Here is a 21,910-nt window from a genome sequence, read left to right on the forward strand (position 1 = left end):
ATAGTCCCAACTCAACTGTATTCTTTATGCATATGCAGCCAGGCAGAAGCAGGAATTTTAATGTCTTTTTATTACTGTGAAGATACATAAGGCAAGAGGAGACTAAAAACCTACTCAGCTATGTAAAAATGTAAACTATAAGATGATGCCATTTTCTTTGAAATGTGATAAGGTAAATTTTAATTCACTTCTCTCTTAAGACACAAATCAGCCTTTTTAGATGTGCACTAGTCTATCAGAATATTAGTAGATAGGATCAGCCTACATGGAGGAGAAAGTTTGAATCAGGGCTTGAAAAGGAATGAAGTTAATTTTTAACTTTGGTTGAATTCCCACAACCTGACAAAACTACATTATTCCTTTTTAACTCATTGAAATTTTTTGTCATTAGCTGAATTGGTTTAAAGCTATAAATAAAATCATACATTCATATTTACCTCTTCAAAGATGACCATAAAAACTTTTCTGCAGGTCCAGATTGCCTCTGGACAGATAAACCATTTTGCTACATGTTGAATGTAACATATTCACAACCTGCAGAATTGGACATTTCCCTCCTTGTCTATCTGTCTGTCTGTCTCTGCCTCTTTCTCTCTCTCTCTCTCTCTCTCTCTCTCTCTCACACACACACACACACACACACACACACACACACATACACACAAATTGTTTTTACACATATATTTGAAAGCATAGTTTGTTTCTCTGAAGAATACTTTGAAATTTTGTTAGGATAACATTGCTTTGAAATGAGACTTCAGGGCCCTCACCGTAGCAATAACTGTAGGCACATCTGTTGTGAAACTCCAGATCTTGGTATTTACTCAGACTTGTGAAAACTAATGCTTAGTTCTGGCTCCATTACCAAAAAGAAAGGGCTGAAACTTTGTGCTAAGTTATCAGTAGAGGACATCTCCTAGATTAGAGCAATGCCTCCTTTCAAACCATGGGTTTGTACATAGAGTGCACAGCATTACCAGATGAGCATAAAGGAAATATTCTAAACTCCTTGTAAATCATATCCCACAAGCATCGAAATGAAAGATAAATGAAATTAGGAGTTCTCTATATGCCAAACAAGGAGGCCACAAGATAAATTTATTTTCACAAAACTAATGGATTTTTTAAATTAATTTGGAGTAGCCACAACAGGAGACAGTTGATAAATCTTGTGATATGATGTGTGTATCTTTCTGGCAATTTTCTAATCAGCACAAGCCTCTATTAAATTCTGTGAGGAGCTTCCCAGCCATATGTCCTAACCCTGATTTTGACAAGAGAAATGGTTCTCTGACCTTACATGAAGGAAGTAATAGCCCCTATTAGAACTTCTGAGATCACAAATAAATCATTCCACAGGCAAGTGTGTTTCTCTTTCCTTGGGCAAGCTGTATAGACAAAGCAAAGTTAATGTAAGCAATGATCTCTGATCTTTTATGAAACCTCACTGACTGATTGCCTTAATTGTGGAGCTGTACAGTGACCTCAAATTTCACCATTCACCGTGGTCTCACCTGGACTCACTTCTCTTCATTCTCTCAATTGGCTCTTTAGGTAATCTTATCAGCTCCCATGGGTTCAGTCTCTGTGTAGATGATTCCCAGATCTATATATCTAGCCCTAATATCTCTACTGACCTGAGTTCCAGTCTTGAATGACTAGCTGCCTCTTAGACATTTAAAATTACATGTCTGTTAAGCATCTCAGGCTCAACATGCCCCAAACTCTTTTCTCCCTAAATCCTCCCCTCTTCCTGACTTCTCTGTACTATCAAAGGGCTCCACCATCTTTCCAGTCCCCCAGGTCTTTTTTTGTTTCCCAGAGTTGGACAGACCTAATTCTCAAGTCTCTCCTCATTTCAATTCATTTTATACTCAGCTACCAAAGTGATTTTCCCAAAGCATAGACTTGATCATACCACTCCACTTCCTTATTTTGTAAACTCCAATGATTCCTTATTACATCCAAGATCAAATATAATTATTTCTCTTTGGCATTTAAAGTCCTTCAGAACCTACACCATTCCTCCCAATTCCAGTCTTCTTATACTTGACTTCCCTCCCTACACACTATGATCTGACTTCACTGGCCTTGCTGATGGGCAAACACAGCACGCCACCCCCTTACTTTGCATTAGCTTAACCTCATGTCTAGACTGCTTACACCTCTCACCTTCACTTCCTGCCTTCACTAGGTTCCTTCAAGACTCCTATTAAATCCCACTTCTTTTAGCAAGTCATCGCCATCCTCCTGCTGATATTACATCTCTTCCTCCCCCCATCTCTCTCTCTCTCTCTCTCTCTCTCTCTCTCTCTCTCTCTCTCTCTCTCTCTCTCTCTCTCTCTCTCTCTCTCTCTCTCTCTCCCTCTCCCTCTCCCCCTCCCTCCCTCTCTTCCTCTCTCTGCATCTCTCTCTCTCTCATTCTGTTTCTCTTCCTCTCTCCCTCTCTCTGTCTCTCTCTGTCTTTCTGTCTCTCTATCTCATGCTCTCTCTCTTTTTCTCTCTCTCTGTCTCTCCCCCCTCTCTTTCTTTCTCTGTATCTCTCCCTCTCTCCCTCTCTCTTGCTCTCCATACACACATATATCTTTCTGTATTAATAATCCTCTATGTACATGGTTGTTTGCATGTTTTCTTCCTTATTAGAATGTGAGCTACTTGAGGACAGAGGCCATGTTTTTGCCTCTCTTTGTATATCACAGTGCTTAGCACATAGTAAGTGCTTATTTTGACTGACCAACTGTTATAAGGGCCCAGAGAATTATATGAGAGGAAATGTAATCTCTCAATGGGTGCAGAATTCTTGTACCGTAAACTTCCTTATCTAGCATGATTCAAGATTAGGAAAAAAATTAAATATACATAAATAAACAAAAAAGTATATAAACACTAAAACTAAACTTGAACATAAACTGGTCTTTGATGATTGTGAAAGCAATTGAAAGATCACTTTTGTAACAATTAGGTGGTACAGCGGATAGAGAGCCAGCCCTGGGAGGTGCAGGGTCCACATTTGGCCTCAGATACTTCCTAAATGTGGAACCCTGAGCGAGTCACTTTGCCCAATCCTTACCACTCTTCTCTCTCAGACCCAATATCTAGTGTCAATTCTAAGACAGAAAGTAAGGGTTTAAAAAAAGGTTACTATTGGGGGGGGGGTATGATATAGATCAACAGAAATACTGACTAATAGATGCTTCTAGGTTCATAGAAAGTTGAAAATTTGGTTTTTACCCCATGAAGGCCCTAATGAGAGATAGAACCTGACTGGGCCGAACAAAGACCTGGGTTTTGTTCCTTGAGTCTCCCAGTGCTTAGTAAATTATTGAGTGGAATGGGAAGTCACAACCTACAGGTAACATCCACATAGCCCCATCTGCATTAGTAAGACATGTCACCGTGTTAGCAGAAGTCATCTATGGGCATCTCCAAAGCGGAGTAACAGTGACCCCAGATTAAAGGCCAGTCTTAAGATACTGGCAACTCTTGCTTAATCTTTATGGATGAGGAGGCACTAGGCTAAGGAGGAAGCAGGAAGGCATGCAGTGGCATAGATTCCAAAGAAGGAACTTGCTGAAACATCTCTAAGGAACCCTTTCTTCCTTAAGATACCTGGTGATGCCTCTAGGCCCACTTTTCTCTGATTTAAAACAGTGATGATTGTGATCTGAGTTTTCTAGCCCTTTCCTCTAAGGTTAAACTGGGAGGGAGACAATGGCCTTAACAGACAACAGGGTTTAGAAAAGATCTCCTTGTTTCTTCTCTGGCATTGTAGTATTTGGACTACAGGCTGGGAGGGGCTGTCAGAGAGCCCCTAACTCCCCTAAATGCCTTACAGCACTGTTAGGGAAATGATTAAGGGAAGGTCTGACAACCTGGGGGGGGGGGAAGAAGTGAATTAGCTTCTCCGTGCCAAATTAAATTTGACCTCAGCTTGGCATTCAAGGTCCCCTGTGATATTACCCAAATTTACCATAACAGCCTCTTCCTCACATTGCTGTAGCCAAACAGAAGCACTTGCTGTATCCTATGCTTTCCCACCTCTATGCCTTTGTCCCCTTCCCTCTTCCTGGAATACTTTCCCCTCCTTCACATCCAATTAAAATCTCATCATCAACACTAAGAGGTGGCATTATAGTGAAAAGAATCCAGAAGACCTGAGATTGAATTCTGGCTCTGCTGCAGCCTATCTCTGTGAGCTTGATGAAAATACTTGTAACTTTTCAGGACCCCAGTGTTTTCCTTATCTTTGACAGATAAGTTGAGGGGTTAGACCAGAGAGTCTCAAAGTTTCTTTTCAGTTCTCAGTGCTGTGACTGTCCACATTCTTTGGTTATAGAAAATAATTTTAAATATAAGTTTGTTGTTGGTTGGCCCTGGCACATCTTTGGTTATGCAGAGATTTTTGTTGTTGTAGTGTTGGCTGAGACAAGAGTCAGAGCCCATGCTTAGTCTCTCCTTCCTGCTTGGGGAAATGAGGCATGTGTGACTTGCAGGTTCTACTTCTTGGGGCAGAAGGACAATCTAGTGATTTTGCTTGCAAAGCTGTCTTTGCTATTCTTAATGTTTACACGTTCCAGGCTAGAGAAAACCCAAACGTTTGACCATTATCTTAGCTGACTCTTCAGGTGCTTTTGGAATATAGCCATCTATGCTTTGTACCCCAGCAGCTGTGGAACAGCTGTATAGAAACCCTGCCCAACTATTTAAGACTCAAAGTGAAGAAAAACAGCGCATCCAATTGAGACTTCGAGGGGAATCTCTGGCCAAATGCAATCCCTTTTTTGGAGTTTTGCCAGGATGCTCTCCATTTCAGTCCCATATATGGGGTAAGGGTCTTTGCTGTTTGTAATTATGTGGGAGTCACAAGACTGTTCAGTATTGCTTAAGAGTGCATTGGGACTTAGACCAAAGGTGCACCCTAAACACCTGTTCCCATTTTGTGTGCAACATGTTTGTCCTGCCCAGTTCACATGGGAAGTCCATTTCAGAGCCTGAACTAGCCCCTGACCTCCTAAGGCTCAGGTCCTCATTTTCTCTTGACTAGACCAGCTCCATTCCTCAGGCTACTGACCTCTCATGCCTCAGAAGAGCCTTGCTGTAGTGATGAAGGCCTCCTGCAAAAGCCAGCTGCTGACCTAGCTCAACACTGGGGACCTGCAGAGCCTCTCCTCTGGCTTCTCTATTGTCAGTCAGAGGCTTTATGGATTTGTTTGCTTTTCTACTTTAAATGATTTTACCATGAAAATCAAATGATTTTAGCACATGAGCTTTGCTCTCATAGGACTCCAGAGGCAGATGCCAGCAATTTGTAGCAAACATATAACCATATTCCCACAAAACCTTTAGTTTAGTGGCAAGTAAATTGTGCCAGATGTGAGCTTTGAATGTTAAAATATGCTGTTTGTTGGCATCATAGAATCATTAGAAGAGGATTTTGAGAGTCATTTTGACTCTTCAGGGAGGAGCAATGCTAGATCATCCCATGGTGGTGGGAGTGGAGATTAGACTTGCTAGATGTTGGGAGGTTAGGGATCTCAAGTTCAACCTCATCATTTCTTTTGGTAATATACACTAATGAACCTAAAAATTCAGTTATGATCTTCTCCTCTGTGCCTAAACATCATTCCTATTAGTAGTTTTCACCTGTTTCTCTTTCTTTAGAAGTAGGTCAGAAAGTAGACAAAATATTTTAACTTCCTTCTTCACATACTTCTTTGCAAGCCTTCAGTGATGGACTTGTCGGCCTATTTGAGCTTATTTGCTCCTCATGCAGCTTTTGTGAACTAATGAAGATAATTTTATCTGCACTTTCCACCAGGGACTCTGATAGGTGAGCTTTTGCTTTATCCCTAGCTCCTCCCCAACAGAAATTTGGACTCCAATTCTGGGAACCACTCTGGACATGAAGAGGTGAGCCCTTGTTTTCTCTTGCCCAGAATTAAGCTTCCACCTCACTTCCCAAGCCACCTGCTCCAGACCTTTCCTTAGCTTTCCAGCTCCCATTTGTGGGTTGCCTTCTAGAATTAGAATGTAAGCTTATGGAGGGCAGAGACTGACTCGCTTGCTTATACTTGTATCTCCAGCTTTTAGCCTAATGTATATAATAGGTGCTTACTAAATGCCGTCTCTCTTCTTTTCTCTCTTTACTTCTTTAGGTATGCCTTTTAGAGATAGAATTATTTGTCTGGTATCATCAACATTGCCCATTCTTCTCTTTTTTCTAATTAAGTGATGAATATGCCACAAATGACAACCGGGGAGACTGTCATATAACTGTCTATAAAGCCACTTAACTGTACTCTCATTTCACCCCACACTTTCATATTTTTCCACCAATATATCTTAAGAGATCCATGCCTAGTTAAGATCTAGATGTGCCATGTCTTTGGTCCTACCCTAGTTAATAACTCTTTCAGAAAAGAAAATGTGGGTATTTTATCATGACTTGTTCTCATTAAATGTATGTGGATTACTAGTGATTGCTGCTTTTCTTTCTAAGTGCTTATAAACTAGCTCTTTAGTAATCTGCTTGGTAATTTTGATAGGAATATAATTCTAGAAAGGTATAAGCATTAAGGAGCTCAGGGAATGCTTAGTGCAGTGCTTAGAATTTGTAGGAGGCCAGAGACAACCTAATAAGAGATAAGGTCTGTTTGAATGCTCTAGTAGAATCATAAATGGTTCCTAACCTATCACTGGCACTAAATTTGACTAGACTTTGAAATACTCTTTCAGGTAGCTGGTTTAGTCATTATCACTTCTAAATCATGGTCAAGATAGAAGGGGCCTCAAATATTTTAAACTAATATGACATGCTTAGAAGAGATTTTTTTTTCTTAGTAGTTTATACTTCTGTCATAAATCTTTTGTAATCTCTTGAAAATCCCTGCTCAGTGTTCTCTCCTCTCAACAGTAATAAGACAGTCCAATCCTGCAGCAATTATCCTGACTCATTAAATAGCCTGTAATGGATCAGTACCTGTCTGAGAGCTGCTACAAGATACACATTGGCTTCTGTGAGGATTGGGCAAGTACCCAGTATTCACAAAGGACTATGGGCTATCTACAGTGGGTACTTTGGCCTCATTATGCATCTAGACAAAATTACTTGACAAGTTTAGTGCCAGGAAGAGAGCCAAATAAATCCACAATCATTTATAGGTTAACAAAAAGGTGTGAGTCAGCTTGGGGTTAGAGGGAGATTCTCTTCACTGAGAAATCATATAAATGGTAAGAAACAGAAAACTAATCTTCACTCATTCTCTCTGAAAGAATGCATATCTCTGAGGAATGTTGTAATTATGGATTTAGGAAATCAGGCCAGTTTGCCAGAGTATGAATTTCAAGATTTATTCATTCTGTACTCTTCAAGCATTGCTTCACCAGAACAGAAAGCACCCAGAGTTGAAATGCACCAAGAGGGATTAAAGCAGAGAGAAAATCACTGCAGGTACTTCCATTCATGAAAGATCCTGCAAACATACTTATGCTGCTTTGGCTTATAGCCAGATGAGTTCCCGGAACACTGGAAAACATGGAAAAGTGTAATCTAAACCTCTCTTGTGAACACTGGATTCCCCTGTGTGTTAAGAGGAGCATCAGCAGGGCTGTAGTGCAGTCCCCCCATCCTCCAGGTGTTCTTTGTAGGGAACTTTCTCCGTATACAGAGACAAATAGAATTAGAATCTCAAGTCAGTTTAGGCTTAGAAAACAAAAAATAAATGTATAAGTGGAATTCTGTGGGCTGTCTCACATGCAGAAGTTCCAAATCACTATAGAGTTGTTTCTAGTCTAAATGAAAGCAAATGAAATTGAGATCTGCTTAGAAGCTTTGTACATATTAAAGGAAGCCTGGAGTTTGGGTCAAAATCTCTTGGAGGGGTGGGGGAATGGGGAATAGATGGCATTATATATAATAACTTATTGTCAAACTATAAAACCCAAGAACTGGAAGGAACCTCAGAGATCACCATAGCCAAACCCTTCATTTTATATTTGAGAAAACATAGGCTCATGAGAGGTAGGTGACTTCCTAAATTCACACAGCCCAAGAGTTAAAATTCAAGGAGTTCTTGTAAAGCAATATAGTAGACCTGAAAGTGGCCAGTTAGCTCTTGTATGGGTAAAATTCAAGATAATGCAATTAGGGTGGAAAGAATACAATTTATACTTTGAAGATCATAGATTTAGAACTTTAGGAGCTGCCTAGTCCAACCCCCTCAGTTTACAATTGGGAAAGCAAAGGCCTAAAAAGCATAAGCGACTTATGTAAGCAAGGAGGATAGAGCAAGTGGGGTTTGTATGTAGGGCTTCTGTCTCCAGCTCTCTGACTCTTCTTACTGAACCACATTGTCTTTTGATAAGAGTTTAAAGGTCTATTGATTAGACTTTCAAATCTCTAGGCAAATTCATTCTTGCCAGTCTTGTGTACTCTGTCTTGGACAGGAGATTGTCATTCCTGGATTATAAACTGTAGTCTAGAAATCCAAATCCCAGATCCTTTGAATTGTCTTCCAGTCATTATCTTTTTAAAACAGCTGTTCACCTACCTATGTCAGTTGAAACCCAGGGAAGGTATGGGGGGATTAGCCCATTGTGCTGTGGCTGTCAAATAATACAGCATGCAGGTTCCAAAAGGATTGAAAGAAACTCCTGGATGAAAGATCAAATTTTGAAAGGAAGCCAGTAATGTCTAGGGCTCTCCCCTAACCTGTGAGATTGGTTCCAAGGAGGCAGCTACCCAGTTGTTACAACATTTCCTTTGGTTCAGCTGTCAGTAGCAGAATTCTAGGTCTGATGGCCCATGGGAATGAGCCAGAGATGTGTGCTAACTTAATTATTCATGCTGATGGAAGAAAAAATAAGTCCAGATGATTAAAAAAAGTGATTAAAAATTGTTTTTACCAATTACATGTAATAAATTTCCACACAACTTTTCCTAAGTTATGTAAGTTTTCCTAAGTTATCCCATCTTCACAGTTACATGATCAAACTTAACTCTTTTCCTCCATTCCTTTCCCCATCCTGGTGCTGGCAAGCAATTCAATCTGGGTTATACATGTATTATCACATAAAACATTTCCATATTGTTCATATCTTATAAAAACCAAACACCAAAGCATAAACACAAATAAACAAGTGAAACATCATCTGCTTTCATCTGCATTCTGACTCCAGCTTTCTCTGGAGGTGGATAGCATTCTTTTTCATAAGTCCCTCAGAATTGTCCTAGATCATTTTATTGCTGATGGTAGCGAAGTCTGTCTTAGTTGGTAAAAGATAATGATTAATCCAAAATTTGTCATTGGCTTTGGATTATAGCTAGAGATCCACATCCAAAGAAAGATCCATATGGACACTTATTAGAACCACTACACTGCGCTTTTGGACTTCCTCACATTTCACTATGTAGGTGGTAGATAGAGGCCAGCCTGAACAGTGGTACAGAGTGAGCTCCAATTTGGAAAGAGTTCAGCCTAGCTTTGATGAAGAGTTCTGGAGCATTATTTTAATAAACTTATTTATAAGTATTGATACATAAGCTCCTTTCCCTTTAAAAAATAATAATCTTTCCAATGAACAAACATTTATTTTCTCTCCCTCTCACATTCCCTCCAATTGAACAATTAAAAAGGGGGGGGGACACCATAAAAAGTATGCAGAATTAAAGTAAAACTGATTCCCATGTATAGGCCATGTAAAAAAATGAATGTTTCATTGTACATTTTAAATCCATTGTCTCTTTAGCAGGAGATGGGTAGCTTGCTTCATGTTTGTATTTTATCATCCTACTGATCAGAGTTAAAAAGTTTTAAAAGCTTTTTCTTTATAATATATATATAAGTTCTCTGCTTTGCATCAATTCATAGACATCATCCTAGTTTCCTCTGAAACTATCTATTTCACCATTTCTTATCTATCTTCATTATTTAGCCATTTCCCAATAGATGGGCACTCCCTTAATTTCCAGTATTTTTGCTTCTTTAAAAAGATCTATAAATATTTTGCATATGTGGGTCCTTTTCTTCTTTATTTCATCTCTTTGGGGCATATGATTAGTAGAGTATTATTAGGTCAAAGGGTATTTACAGTTTATGTCATTGTTCCATATTGTGTCTTTCAATGACTAGACCAGTTCATAGTCCACCAACAGTGTACAAGTATGTGTATTTTCTGGCATCTCCTGCCAACTATTGTCATTTTCCTCTTTTGTCAATTTTACTAACCAGTGGATTGAGATGGAATCCCAAAGTTGCTTTAATTTGCATTTCTCTAATGACTCTAATTTAGTGAATTGGAGTATTGTTTCATTGATAGCTCAGGTCTTTTCCTTTGAAAACTGCTTCCTAATATTTTATTTTTACCATTCATTTATTGAGGAATGACATTTATTCTTATAAATTTAAATCAGTTTTTTATCTATTTTGGATATGACCTTTACCAGAGAAATTTACTGCAAAGGCATTTTTTCCCTTGGTTAACTTCTCACTTTAATTAAATTTGTACAAAGAAATTTTAATTCTACATAATCAAAATTGTCAATTTTATCATCCAATCTCACCTGCTTATTGTACATCTAGACCTGGATGTCCCATAGACATCTTAAACTCAACATGTCCAAAACCAAAATCACTCTTTCCCCACTAAACACTACCCTGGTTATAAGCCCTCATCACCCCACTATGTTGGACTATTGCAATAACTTTTTGTTTGGTGTCCATGACTCAAGTTATTCCCTTCCTTCATTTCATCCTCCACCTATCAAAATAATCTTCCTAAAACACAGGTCTGACCATGTCATCAAATACCCCATTCAGTAAATCCTCATGGTTCCCTATGACCTTCAGAATCAAATATAAAATCCTCTATTTGGTCTTCAGACCCCTTAATAACCCACCTCATTCCTGTCTTCCCAGTCTTCTTACACCATAGTCGAGGGACACATGTCTCCTTGCTGTTCCTTGAATTAGGCATTCTACTTCTTAACACTAGGCATTTTCACTGATATGTCCCCCATACCTGGAATCCTTTCTCTCCTCATTGCCAATTCTTGGCTTCCCTGGTTTCCTTCAGGTTCCAGCTATAAATCTCTTCCTTCTACAAGAAGCCTTTTCCAATCCCCTTTAATGCCTGCTAGTTTATCCTATCTATATCCTGTTTGCAAATGATTGTTTGCATGTAGTCTCCTCCATTAGACTGCAATTTCCTTGAGAGCAAGGATTGTCTTTTGCTTCTCCTGTATCCCCATTTACCTGTTACCTGATATACACCCGTTACCTGACACATGATAGACACTTATTAAATTCATGTTGATTGACTATATTCTGTGATCCTCTCTATCCATTTTCAGATCGTGAATTCTTCCCCATCCATAGCTGTGAGACTTAATGTTTTTCTTATGCTTCTAATTTGCTTGTGATGTCAAATTTTTTTTCGAAATCTTATCTATTTGGAGATTGACAATTGGTGTCTATCTTGGCAATTGGTGTGAAATGTCTTAACGTCCTCCATTTTCTTCCCTCCCTCTCCTAAGTGTGGAGCAAATCTGGGAAGCAGGTATAAGTCTTGAAAAATCTTTGCCTAAAATATTCAAGTATGTTTATCTCTTCATTTATGACCATAAGGTATATCTTCTCCATCAGTCTTACCCTCCACAATATGTATACAATTTAGAAATGGAAATATTGTAATTTAGGGCAAGATACACTCAAAAATACATATCTATAAATTATAAGCTCATAAAAGCCAATCAAAGCCAAGGAATAAAGGAAAATAAAATGGAAGTTTTATACAATTTGACATTTTCATAGGTAAGCAGACATTTGTTTTTTGTCAGAAAATAGTAGGCTTGAAGTCTAAATCCAAAAGGAAAGTATATTTTTCTATAAATCCACTAAAATCTGATTATTGCTGGGAATAAAATCTCACCCCACAACTTAGATCTAAAAGGGACACTGGATGTCATCTCTTCAATCCTTCATTTCACAGATTAGGAAACAGAAGTAGAAAGAAATGAATTGAATTAGCCAGAGTGAAACAGATTTAAGTAAATAGGAGTTGGGTAGAGATTTGAAAGATACAAAGCATACAAAGAACTGAAAAATGACTTGAAATAAAGGGATTAATTTAGGGTTTTAGGAATGTAATAGAAACATATTTGAACTATTTGTTCTCTGAATATGACATTTTGTCTTCCATATCTGTGCCCATGCACAGATTAGAGGACTCCCTCTCATGTACAAGGGCTGCCCCCTCACAGTTTTTGATGTTCTTGCCCTCCTGAAATGACTTTACATGTACTTTAGAGATATTTATCCATGTACATGTCATTGCCCACTCCCCACTCCCTTGAAAATAGACATTATCATATTTTTAACTCTTTATTTTGTTTTTTCTTTTTGCATAATAGGTGCTTAGTATTTGTTGAATTGAATTGATAGAAGGCAGGGTCAATGTCATTTGTATGTAGGGTGCATAATAATGTGACATATTAGCATATTTCAGTGTTAGAAATCATTTCAAAGATATCTAGTCCAACTAGTACCTGAAAAGGTACAGTCATTTTGTACAGTATTTCTGATAAAGTCATCCTGCTTTTCCCTGAAGTCCTTTCTTGAAGGGGAACCTCTTACCTCCTAAGGCATTACATCTCAATTATGGACAGCTTTAATTCTTAGAAAGTTTTTCATTCCACTGAGCACAAATCTTCTTTTCTTCAATTTCTACTCATTCTCCTAAATACTTCCACTTCATTGAAAGTCAGATTTTCTGGCATTTGTTTTTCAGTCGTTTCAGTCATGACCAGCTCTTTGTGATCCCACTTGGGGTTTTCTTGGTAAAAATACTGGGAAGTTTGCTATTTCCTTCTCCAGATGATTTTATAGATAAGGAAACTGATGCAACCAGGGTTAAGTGAGTGGCCCAAGGTCACACAACTAGTAAGATCCCTAAGGCCAGATTTGAACTCAGGAAGATAAGTTTTCCCAACTCTAGGCTCAGCACTCTAACCACAATGCCACCTGTGTGGAAAGGAAACAAGACTGACAGTTGGTGGGGGAAGGGGCAACTGGAAGTGGCAGTTGGGTCTTGTGACTACCACTCCCTTACTGCCGGGAGTTGAGTGTTGAGTGTTCAGAGAAGACTAGTACCTCAGTATGAGGATTTGCTGAGCCCTTTTCAGGGCTGTTAATCCATCTCTGGTGTCCATCTTTTACCCAACTCTCACTTGTGGCTCCAAGGCACAGCACCCCAATAAATCCATCTTTATTATGGACCAAGAATACCAGGTTAAGGGTAACTGATGAGCCTCAAACCTGTTGATGCATTAGGGGACTATCTGCTCTAAGAATGTAAAGGCTTCCCCTGGCAGAATGGGCAGATGAGAACAGTTTGTTCCAGTGGCCATTAAGGCAATTAAGGCAGGTGCTATGGAGTACCTAGAGTTTGGTCAGACGTTGAAGACACCAAAGACATCCACTGCATCCTGGACTATCTCCAGTCATCCTGACTTCTGTCTCGCCACTGAACTTGGATGACTCTGGAAGAGAGAGCAACTCTACCTCACCTAAACCCATTTTGTGTGCTAGTTAGGACATCACCTGTGATGTCACTGGTCTTCTGCGAAAACAAAAGATGAATGACAACAACCCTTTTCTTCTATTTCTGCCTGATGGGGCCAAGCAGAATAAGGCTGCTCTTTCTACATGGCAGCCCTTCCAATATTTGACTATAGCTATCAGTCTTCTAAGTCTTCCCTTCTCCATGTAATTCTCTTAACTAATATTTGTATCATAAAGTTTCCAGCATCCAGATCACCTGCTTCTGGACATATTCCAACTTATTAATGCCCTTCTTAAAATGTGGCCATAAAAATGTGACTCTTATTCATTATCTTTCATGCTTATTTCAACATTTTAATAAATATATGATCTCTTTAATACTAATATATCTTCTGCAAGTATAGATATAGCATTCCTTCAGTAAGGGGGGGAAGGGGTTATTTTTAAAAGGACTGGACTTGATTTATTAAGAGTGTAGTCACCAGGAATTTAATTTATTCCAAAGAGATTTATTTACAAAATATTGAAGAGTGGAGTAAGAAAATCAGAGAGAGGATAAGATAAGATATCTAGACTAAGCACTAAGTAATTTACTCCCAGCCCCTGGCTTAACCCATGCAGGGAGAGTTGGTCCTTAGATGGCCTCAGCAAAGCCAAGGACCTGGTGAAGTCTCCCTGAAGCTAGTCTCTTCAGAAAATATCCAAGAAAGAGTCAGCTCTTTTCACTCACCACATGTCAGCAGAACAGCCTCACCAGGAACAGGGTCTCAGGTCCAGTCAGCACATTCTTCACCAGCCTCCACTTTTTAGAATGATGAACTGCCAGAAGAACTCCCCTCAGGACATTGTCACTCCCTTTTAAAGACACTTTCTCTTGTGTCACTTCCTGTGTCTTCCTCCACTTTTTACTGGACAAATCATAGTCTAAAGCCTTGCTTAGGACTGCCCAGGAGACAGTCAGTTGATTCTGATTCTTCACCCACCACTGCACATGTGGGTCACAGACCTCCCACTCTGTGATTAAGTGGCATGTCTACACTCTTGGTGATTAGATCTAAAAATGGGCAACTCTTCCTACTCGACTTTTAAGTAGGGTGTTTACACTTTTGGTGATTAAGTCTAAAAATTGGCAGGGGTTACAATTTAATCTTCATAGTCAGGGGAGAGTTAATTATTTTCACTTTCACAATCTGGGGAAAGTTAAATTTAATCTTCACACTTCTCATCTGGTATAATTCTTATCTGTGTCTTTCCATAGATCCTCCATAGAGTTCATACTGCAAACCCTGGAGACTATCCTCTATTGTGGGTTTTTTTTAATAGTTTCTCAATAGTGCAGCACACAGATTATCCATGCTTTATTATCAACCTACTTTTGCATGTTTTGTTGTTGTCTTTTATAGCCCTTATTGTGCATCAATCATTGTTGGCAGGATCTTGCACCTTATACCCATCATATGTCTTTCTATTGACATTTGCATCACCTGTAGTTTTGATCTTAATGTTCTCTTATTGACAACTGTGTAACAGAGCCAGGAGAATATTGGTGTTATGGGTGTGGTTTTATGATAGCCATAGTCCTTGGTTATTGAATGCACTGCACATGAAATAAAGACTGTATATCTAATAAACTTTATTTAGTAATGGACTATTAGAAAACAGACTACTAGCCTCATGAGACACTCTAGTAAGGAACCAAGAGTAAAATCATAAAGAAAATGCTCCTATTTCTTTATGGAATATAAAGACCATTCAAAGCAGGAGCAACATCTGGCATTAGGACTGACTTTGAAAGTCATCTAGCCCAAGACTGAAGCTGTGATGGGCTTCTGTTTCAGAGGAGTGATCAAGAGACCTAGTGGACTGGTGATTCAGTGCAAAAGAATGTCGTTTTGAACAGAGAGAGAGAACGCACAGAATAGCTTACTGCCTCCTGGGTGCCAAGGCAGAGGTGGGACAGGAAGGGCAAAGGATATCCTGAAGAATGTGAGGGAGTTTCCATGTATTGTAGTCCATGTGGGAACCCGGGACCCTGGGAGGAGGGAGCCTGGAAAGGCTCAAGGCTGTTTGGAGGATGGAAAAGAGAAAAGGGAGGGGTCAACCCAGGGGATCTTCTTTGAGGTGGTTTAGATGCCACACATGAATGAGGCAGAGACAGCAGTTACTGAAGTACCAAAAAAGAGGGGCATTTAATGTGTGACCAGTAGAGAAAGAAACTTGTTTTGAAGCCTGAGAAAATATATCTGGATAGTCATACATCTTGTTAAATAGATGAAAATCCAGCCTTCTTAGTTTAAAAAAAAATCAGTCAGTGGGCTTCTGATATGTCAGTCACAAGAGTTCTAGATCACAGATTTCAGAATTGGGAGAAACCTTGGAGATGATTTTGTTTTGTCCTCTCATTTTATAGATAGACAAAAGTTCACAGAATAGGATGTGACTTCCCCAAGGTCATCTTTAGGGTAGTGAGTGTCAGCACCATAGCCTGAGTCTCTTTATTACATTCCAGGGATATTTTCAGGACAGCTTGGTGGCAGAGTGCCAGAAATCAGGAAGACCAGAGTTCCATTTTGCCCTTGTATACTTCCTAGCTGTATGACCATGGGCAAATCACCTATCCACTCTTTCTCAGTTCCTCAACTGTAAAGTGGGGATAATAATAATAACTACCCAATACTGTTGTTAAGATCAACTGAGGTAATATTTGTAAGTTAGCTCAGTACCTGACACCTATTGGAACTTAATAATTCTTATTCTCTCCCATATGTCATGCTTATTTCCTTGAAACACAGTCATGGTCCTCAAAAATTTTCAGTCATTTCCTGTTGCCTAGAGCATAAAATATATACTTCTTAGTCTGGCATTTAAGACCCTGCACAATATGGATCCCACTAACCTTTCCAACCTTATTTTATGCTATTCCCCTTCATGAAATTTATATTCTAGCTATACTGGGCTGTTGGGTATTGGCTAAACTCTATACTCTTATCTTCTGTCCCTATGAATTTGCACAAGCTTTCTTTCCCCTTTTCCTAGAATGCATTTCTTTCTTATCTCTGCCTCTTCCAGACCCATCTCAGACATTATCTTCTCCATGAAATCTTTCTTAATTTCTCCCACACCCCCAGTGTCATTGTTCTGTCACTAATTTTCCTTAATGTCAAAGATCTGTGTTTTGGGGGTTGTGTGAACTTTGCAGCAATGCTGATGATAACCTATGTATAACTTAGTAAATAAGTCTTAGGGAGTTGCCTGAGACTCAGAGGTTAAGTGACTTGCCCATGGTCACATAGCTAATATATATCACAGCAGGACATGCTAACTCTGTGTTCACTATACAATGCTACCCCTCAATTTTCTTTATACTATAATTATTTGTGTATATATTATGTCACTCCTCCCCTCCCTTCCCCCAACAGAATATGAGCTTCTTGAGGGCAGGTGCCATTTCCATTTTCATCTTTGTAGCCCATGCCCAGGCTAATGCCTTTTGCATATTAGGTATTTAATAAATGTTTTGAATTAAGCTAAATTGGAAGGAGGAATGAACATAGGACAAGAAGGACATAAATCTTCTGGGACTAAGATAGAAAACTAGAATGTTTTCTATCAAGGTTAACTTGATCTCCATTGATTGTGTTCTGTCCATTCTTATACATCACAAAGTTTCACAAGATTTGGGCATGATATTTTGGCCAATGAAGATCCTTCACATAGTTTTACTTGTCTTTGTCTTCTTTTGGCCCTCTATCCTTACTTCTATACACCTTTGTATAGCATTTTTGTGTTCCTCTAAAGAAAAATCCTTGGGCCACCAACAAATTTGTTTCCTGATCTGAACCAGTCTTGAGCTTGAAGACAACTTCTCACCTTTCCATCATAGTAGGAATCTAAAGAATGCTAGTTGATGGCCCTGGCCACATTCCATACATCCAGACTTTGTTTGCACTTGTGAGAAGGCAGGGTAGGGAGCCTGATCATAGAATCCTCTGAGATTAATGTCTCCTTCACCAGCAGTGTTTGTCTATCACTAATCTACTGTACCTTGCATGGGGAATCTGCATAACCCAAAATGTTTTCAGAAAAATGCCTCCTCTTTCACTAATCTGAAATCATACCACTCATCATTGCAACTAGGATTTTGTACCCAGCTCTTAGGGAAGGGATGCTGGGATGTGACTTTACTAAAATACAGCCTATAAAAAAGCATAGAGCTGCTCTTGAATGCCTGAGGTCGGTGCTATTGAAGTCTAAAGTTGACAGCATCTGTATTGTATTCACTACAACTTTATGAAGCAATACTTTGTGGAATGTTTTTGCACCTTATATCCCATACTAACTTTTGCTACTTTGGGGGGCCTTGTTATTTGTTTGTTTTTCAGTCATGTCTAACTTTGTGATCCCATTTGGGGCTTTTTGGCAAAAATTCTAGAGTGGTTTGCCATTTCCTTATTCAGCTCATTTTACAGATGATGATACTAAGGCAAACAGGGTAAAGGACCTTGCCCAAGGTCACATAGCTAGTAAGTACCTGAGGTTAGATTTGAACTCATGGCTCCCTGATTCTGGACTCAGCACTCTAACCATTGCATCACCTAGCTGTCCCTAAATGTCACTTCCTGGAAAATACCAGAAGCAATTTTACTTTAACCATCCTCAGACAATTGCTCTCAAGCAAACTGTCCAACTCTAAGCCACATTGTTATCCTGATGTCAACATATAAAATATACACAACTTGGAAGCATTTTAAGCAGAATAACAGAAAACAAACCAAAGCTGTGAAGAACAAAAAGGAAGTTTTAAGTAAGATGGAACTAAATCCCATAATGAAGTAAGTGTAAAAGCTTTTGTAATAAAGGGGATAAAATATGAAATGGAATTTCAAATCCACAGAAAATGGTGATAACTGGGGCCAAAGATCCCTCTTAAACATTAAAACAGCAAGAATTATGAAGAAGTGATTTGGAAATCAATAGTAGAGATTTAAAATGTTGAAAAAATTGGATTGCTGGGACCAAGTTTTTTTTAAGTTGGATTACCTGGTCAGAAGAAAAGCCTGAGAGATAATTCAATATCAATCTAGTAACTTGCATATCTATTCCATTCTCAGAATTACCCCCTCCACCAGGAAGAACCAGTACACCTCCCACCTAGATCATAGTACAGTTTTGGTCAACCATACTTCAAAACAAGAATGGATCAGAAATTAAGTCCAGGAAAGGGCCGCCTCAGTGATGCTGTTCTCTTGTCACTTCTCTCAAGACCTTCCCAGGGATTATTGTCCATCATATCACATTCCTTAGTAAGCTATAAAGCCTTTCCCAAACTGCCTTTTCTCCCCTTCCCCTTCCCTACCATAGTCTTCTTACCCTTGGTTTTCTTAATTCCCCTTTTGCATTCTCTTCATCCTAGGTGCCATCCTTGTGCTTTCTAGATATTCCATCATACCTAGGATCTTAAGAAAATCAATTTCGAGCTTGAAGGAGCTTCGGGGGTCATTTAGACCAGGCCCTTCATTTGATAAGTGAGAAATATAAGGCTAAGAAAAGCTGTGTACTATTTAAGGTCCCACAGATAATAAACAGATGAACTCTGATTCTAATCCAGTCCTCTGACATTAAACTTGGGCTCTTTTTACTGTGGCAGCTCATTGTAAAATATTTTTGAACTTGTTTACACCTCCATGCTTTCCCTCTCTCATCTAAATGGAATATCATATGCTATATCCTCAACTTAGAATACTTTTCTTTCTCTTCTTTTTACTAATTTATAGCCTTTCCCTCCTTAAAAATCTGCTCAAAATATGCCTGTTCTGCGTACCCTTCCTTGGTCAGCCCCACTCAGTTCTGATGACTTTATTCCTTGATTTCCTCTGGCACCAATGTGCAGAGTTTGTACCATGATAATTTTTTCTTGATTCAGTGGGGAAATTTTCAGCCTTTTCCATCTGTATTGGTCCTTTCTCCATATTCCGCTGTAAGACACTTAATAGCCAGAACCATATTCTATATTTCCCTTCAGTGCCCATTTAGAGCTTGGAAGATCTTGCATAAATCACTTCATCCAGCCCTTTCATTTCACATATGAGGGACTCAAGACCCAGAAAAGTGGCAGGATTTGGCCAAGGTCACACTATATTCTGCATAGAATAGATTCTTGTGTTTTGAATAACTGACAAAAAACACAGGATGGATTCTGCTTTTTCTAACCCCATATAAGCAGTTCCCTCCTCCTACAACCTGTGTGGTCTCATTACTTCTACATGTGGTATCACACATTCATATTTTTTTCTGAGCTAAGGAGGAGGAGGAGATATGGAAAAAAGAGGAGCAGAGAGAGATATAAAAAGAGAAATGCAGGGGGCAGCTAGGTAGCTAATAGTAGAAATGGCTAACTTAACTAAGCTAAATAAGTTAAGTTTTCCCCCAAACAGAACCTCACAAACTGAGTCCAGTAAATGAGGAAATGTCCAAAGTAGGTCCAACAGAGAAGTGGTTCTTCTTTGGTCTTCTGTCCAGCTGCCAGCAGCCAGTAAAAACAGTTTTTCCTCCACTAAAGCTGGTATCTTACAAAAGGCCAGGAACCTTGCAGAAAAGATGAAAATTCCAGCTATCTCCAAAAGCTTCCTCCAGGAGACTGTTGTTTTGTTTTGTTTTTTCCAGTTGGGACCTTAGAATCTTGACCCAGGTTCCCTTGTGATTCTGTCACATGTCCCTGTCAATCAAATGAAGTTCATTTTGAAAAATCCTTTTGCAGGCTTCCTTTGCTTACTACATTCCCCCCTTTGCACAAAGCATAAATTGTGTTGAAACCACTATTTTGGCATTTGTGCACAATCTAAAATACTTACAATTACCTAAACTAAGAGATCTACCCAAAATAACAAACAACCTATACTCTACCATCTTAATCTAACTAATACTAACCTATTCTAGGGAATTTAACAAGAAAAAAGGAAAAGGAATTAAATAATGAACAAGTACAAATGTGAAACAGAAGCAAAAGCAAAACAAGCAAATAGCATCAAACAAAAGATGACCATAATTTCCATGTAAACATCAAACTCAAAATACTCTTTATCAGCTAATACAGAGCATTGTACTACTATTGCAGTACATTAACATTAAACTTAGAGAAAATTTTTTGAAAATTAGAATAAACACAACATTGCATAAGTTTTACACTGAAAATCAAACCAAACATTAAACTCACTTATGCAAATACATGTAACAGTATATATAAGTAAGCTATGTACATAATTTACACATATATAGTATATACACAAAATATATACATGTATGCCATATATAAGCACATATATACTTCATATTCACATATATGTTACATATATACTATAATGCAATTTACATTCCTATTACACACATTATTTACATATATTTACATATTTGTTTACACTTTTGTTTGATATGTGATGTCATATGTTATTTGTGTTGTGTAATGTATGATGTAGTGCAATTCAGTATCTAATTTTCTTATCTACTTAATCCTACCTAACTAATCCCTATCTTCAAAATTATTCTAGCTAGATTTCTATACTTAAACTAAATCTAAATATCTAACTACAGTTTGTTAGTAACTAATGTATCTATAGCTAATTATAACAATGTTAGTACCCTAACTATACATTGTTTCACTCATTTAAGTAGTGATTCAATGTAACCTAACTATGTTTGTTTTGTGTTTATGTTTCATTCTGTTGTTACTTTTGCTATGTTATGTTGTTTTGCTAGTGTAATGTCAGTGTTACTGTTATGTTAGTGTTATGTTACTGTTGCATGCATTATATACTTACAACTACTTCAAATCTTTCCTTCTCTTTTCATCTCTTGCTTGAAGAATTCTTCTGCAATTCCATAGTAGTAAATATATTTGTGTTTGTATGTGAATAAGCGCTATGTTATTTTGTACTATAATACATTACCCCAAAGTATTAATTCATTAGTTCATTTATCCTGTAATCTTCATTGTGAATTTCCCAAAGTTTTTAAATTTATAAGTTTTCAGTCTTTTAGCAATGTCCATTAATTCCTGAATTCTCCTCTTCATCTGCATTGTCCTTTTCTATCCTCTTCTGCAGGAATGGTCCTTTCCTTACTGATCTTATTGACTGCAGACTCAATTTGACTAATGATTCTAACTTTCTATAATCTCTTCTTCATTTTCTTCTTTGATGATTTGTACATTTTCATTCTTAATACCATGTGCTAATTTTATATGTGAACAATGATACCATGAATCTTTACCCAAAACTTTTACTGAAGATGGAGAAACTAATACAACAGTGTAAGGACCTAACCAACTCTCTTGTATTGCTGATGTTTTAGCAAAA

At 38.3% G+C, this 21,910-nt stretch overlaps 1 protein-coding gene across 11 annotated transcripts in view; it reads left to right on the top strand.

Annotated features, from left to right (window-relative positions):
- The window catches only part of EXD3 (exonuclease 3'-5' domain containing 3), a 490,105-nt gene that overhangs the window by 258,395 nt on the left and 209,800 nt on the right, over positions 1 to 21,910 (top strand). The window lies entirely within an intron of this gene.

Source organism: Monodelphis domestica, chromosome 1 (assembly GCF_027887165.1).
Source record: "Monodelphis domestica isolate mMonDom1 chromosome 1, mMonDom1.pri, whole genome shotgun sequence".
NCBI classification, from domain to species: Eukaryota; Metazoa; Chordata; class Mammalia; order Didelphimorphia; family Didelphidae; genus Monodelphis; species Monodelphis domestica.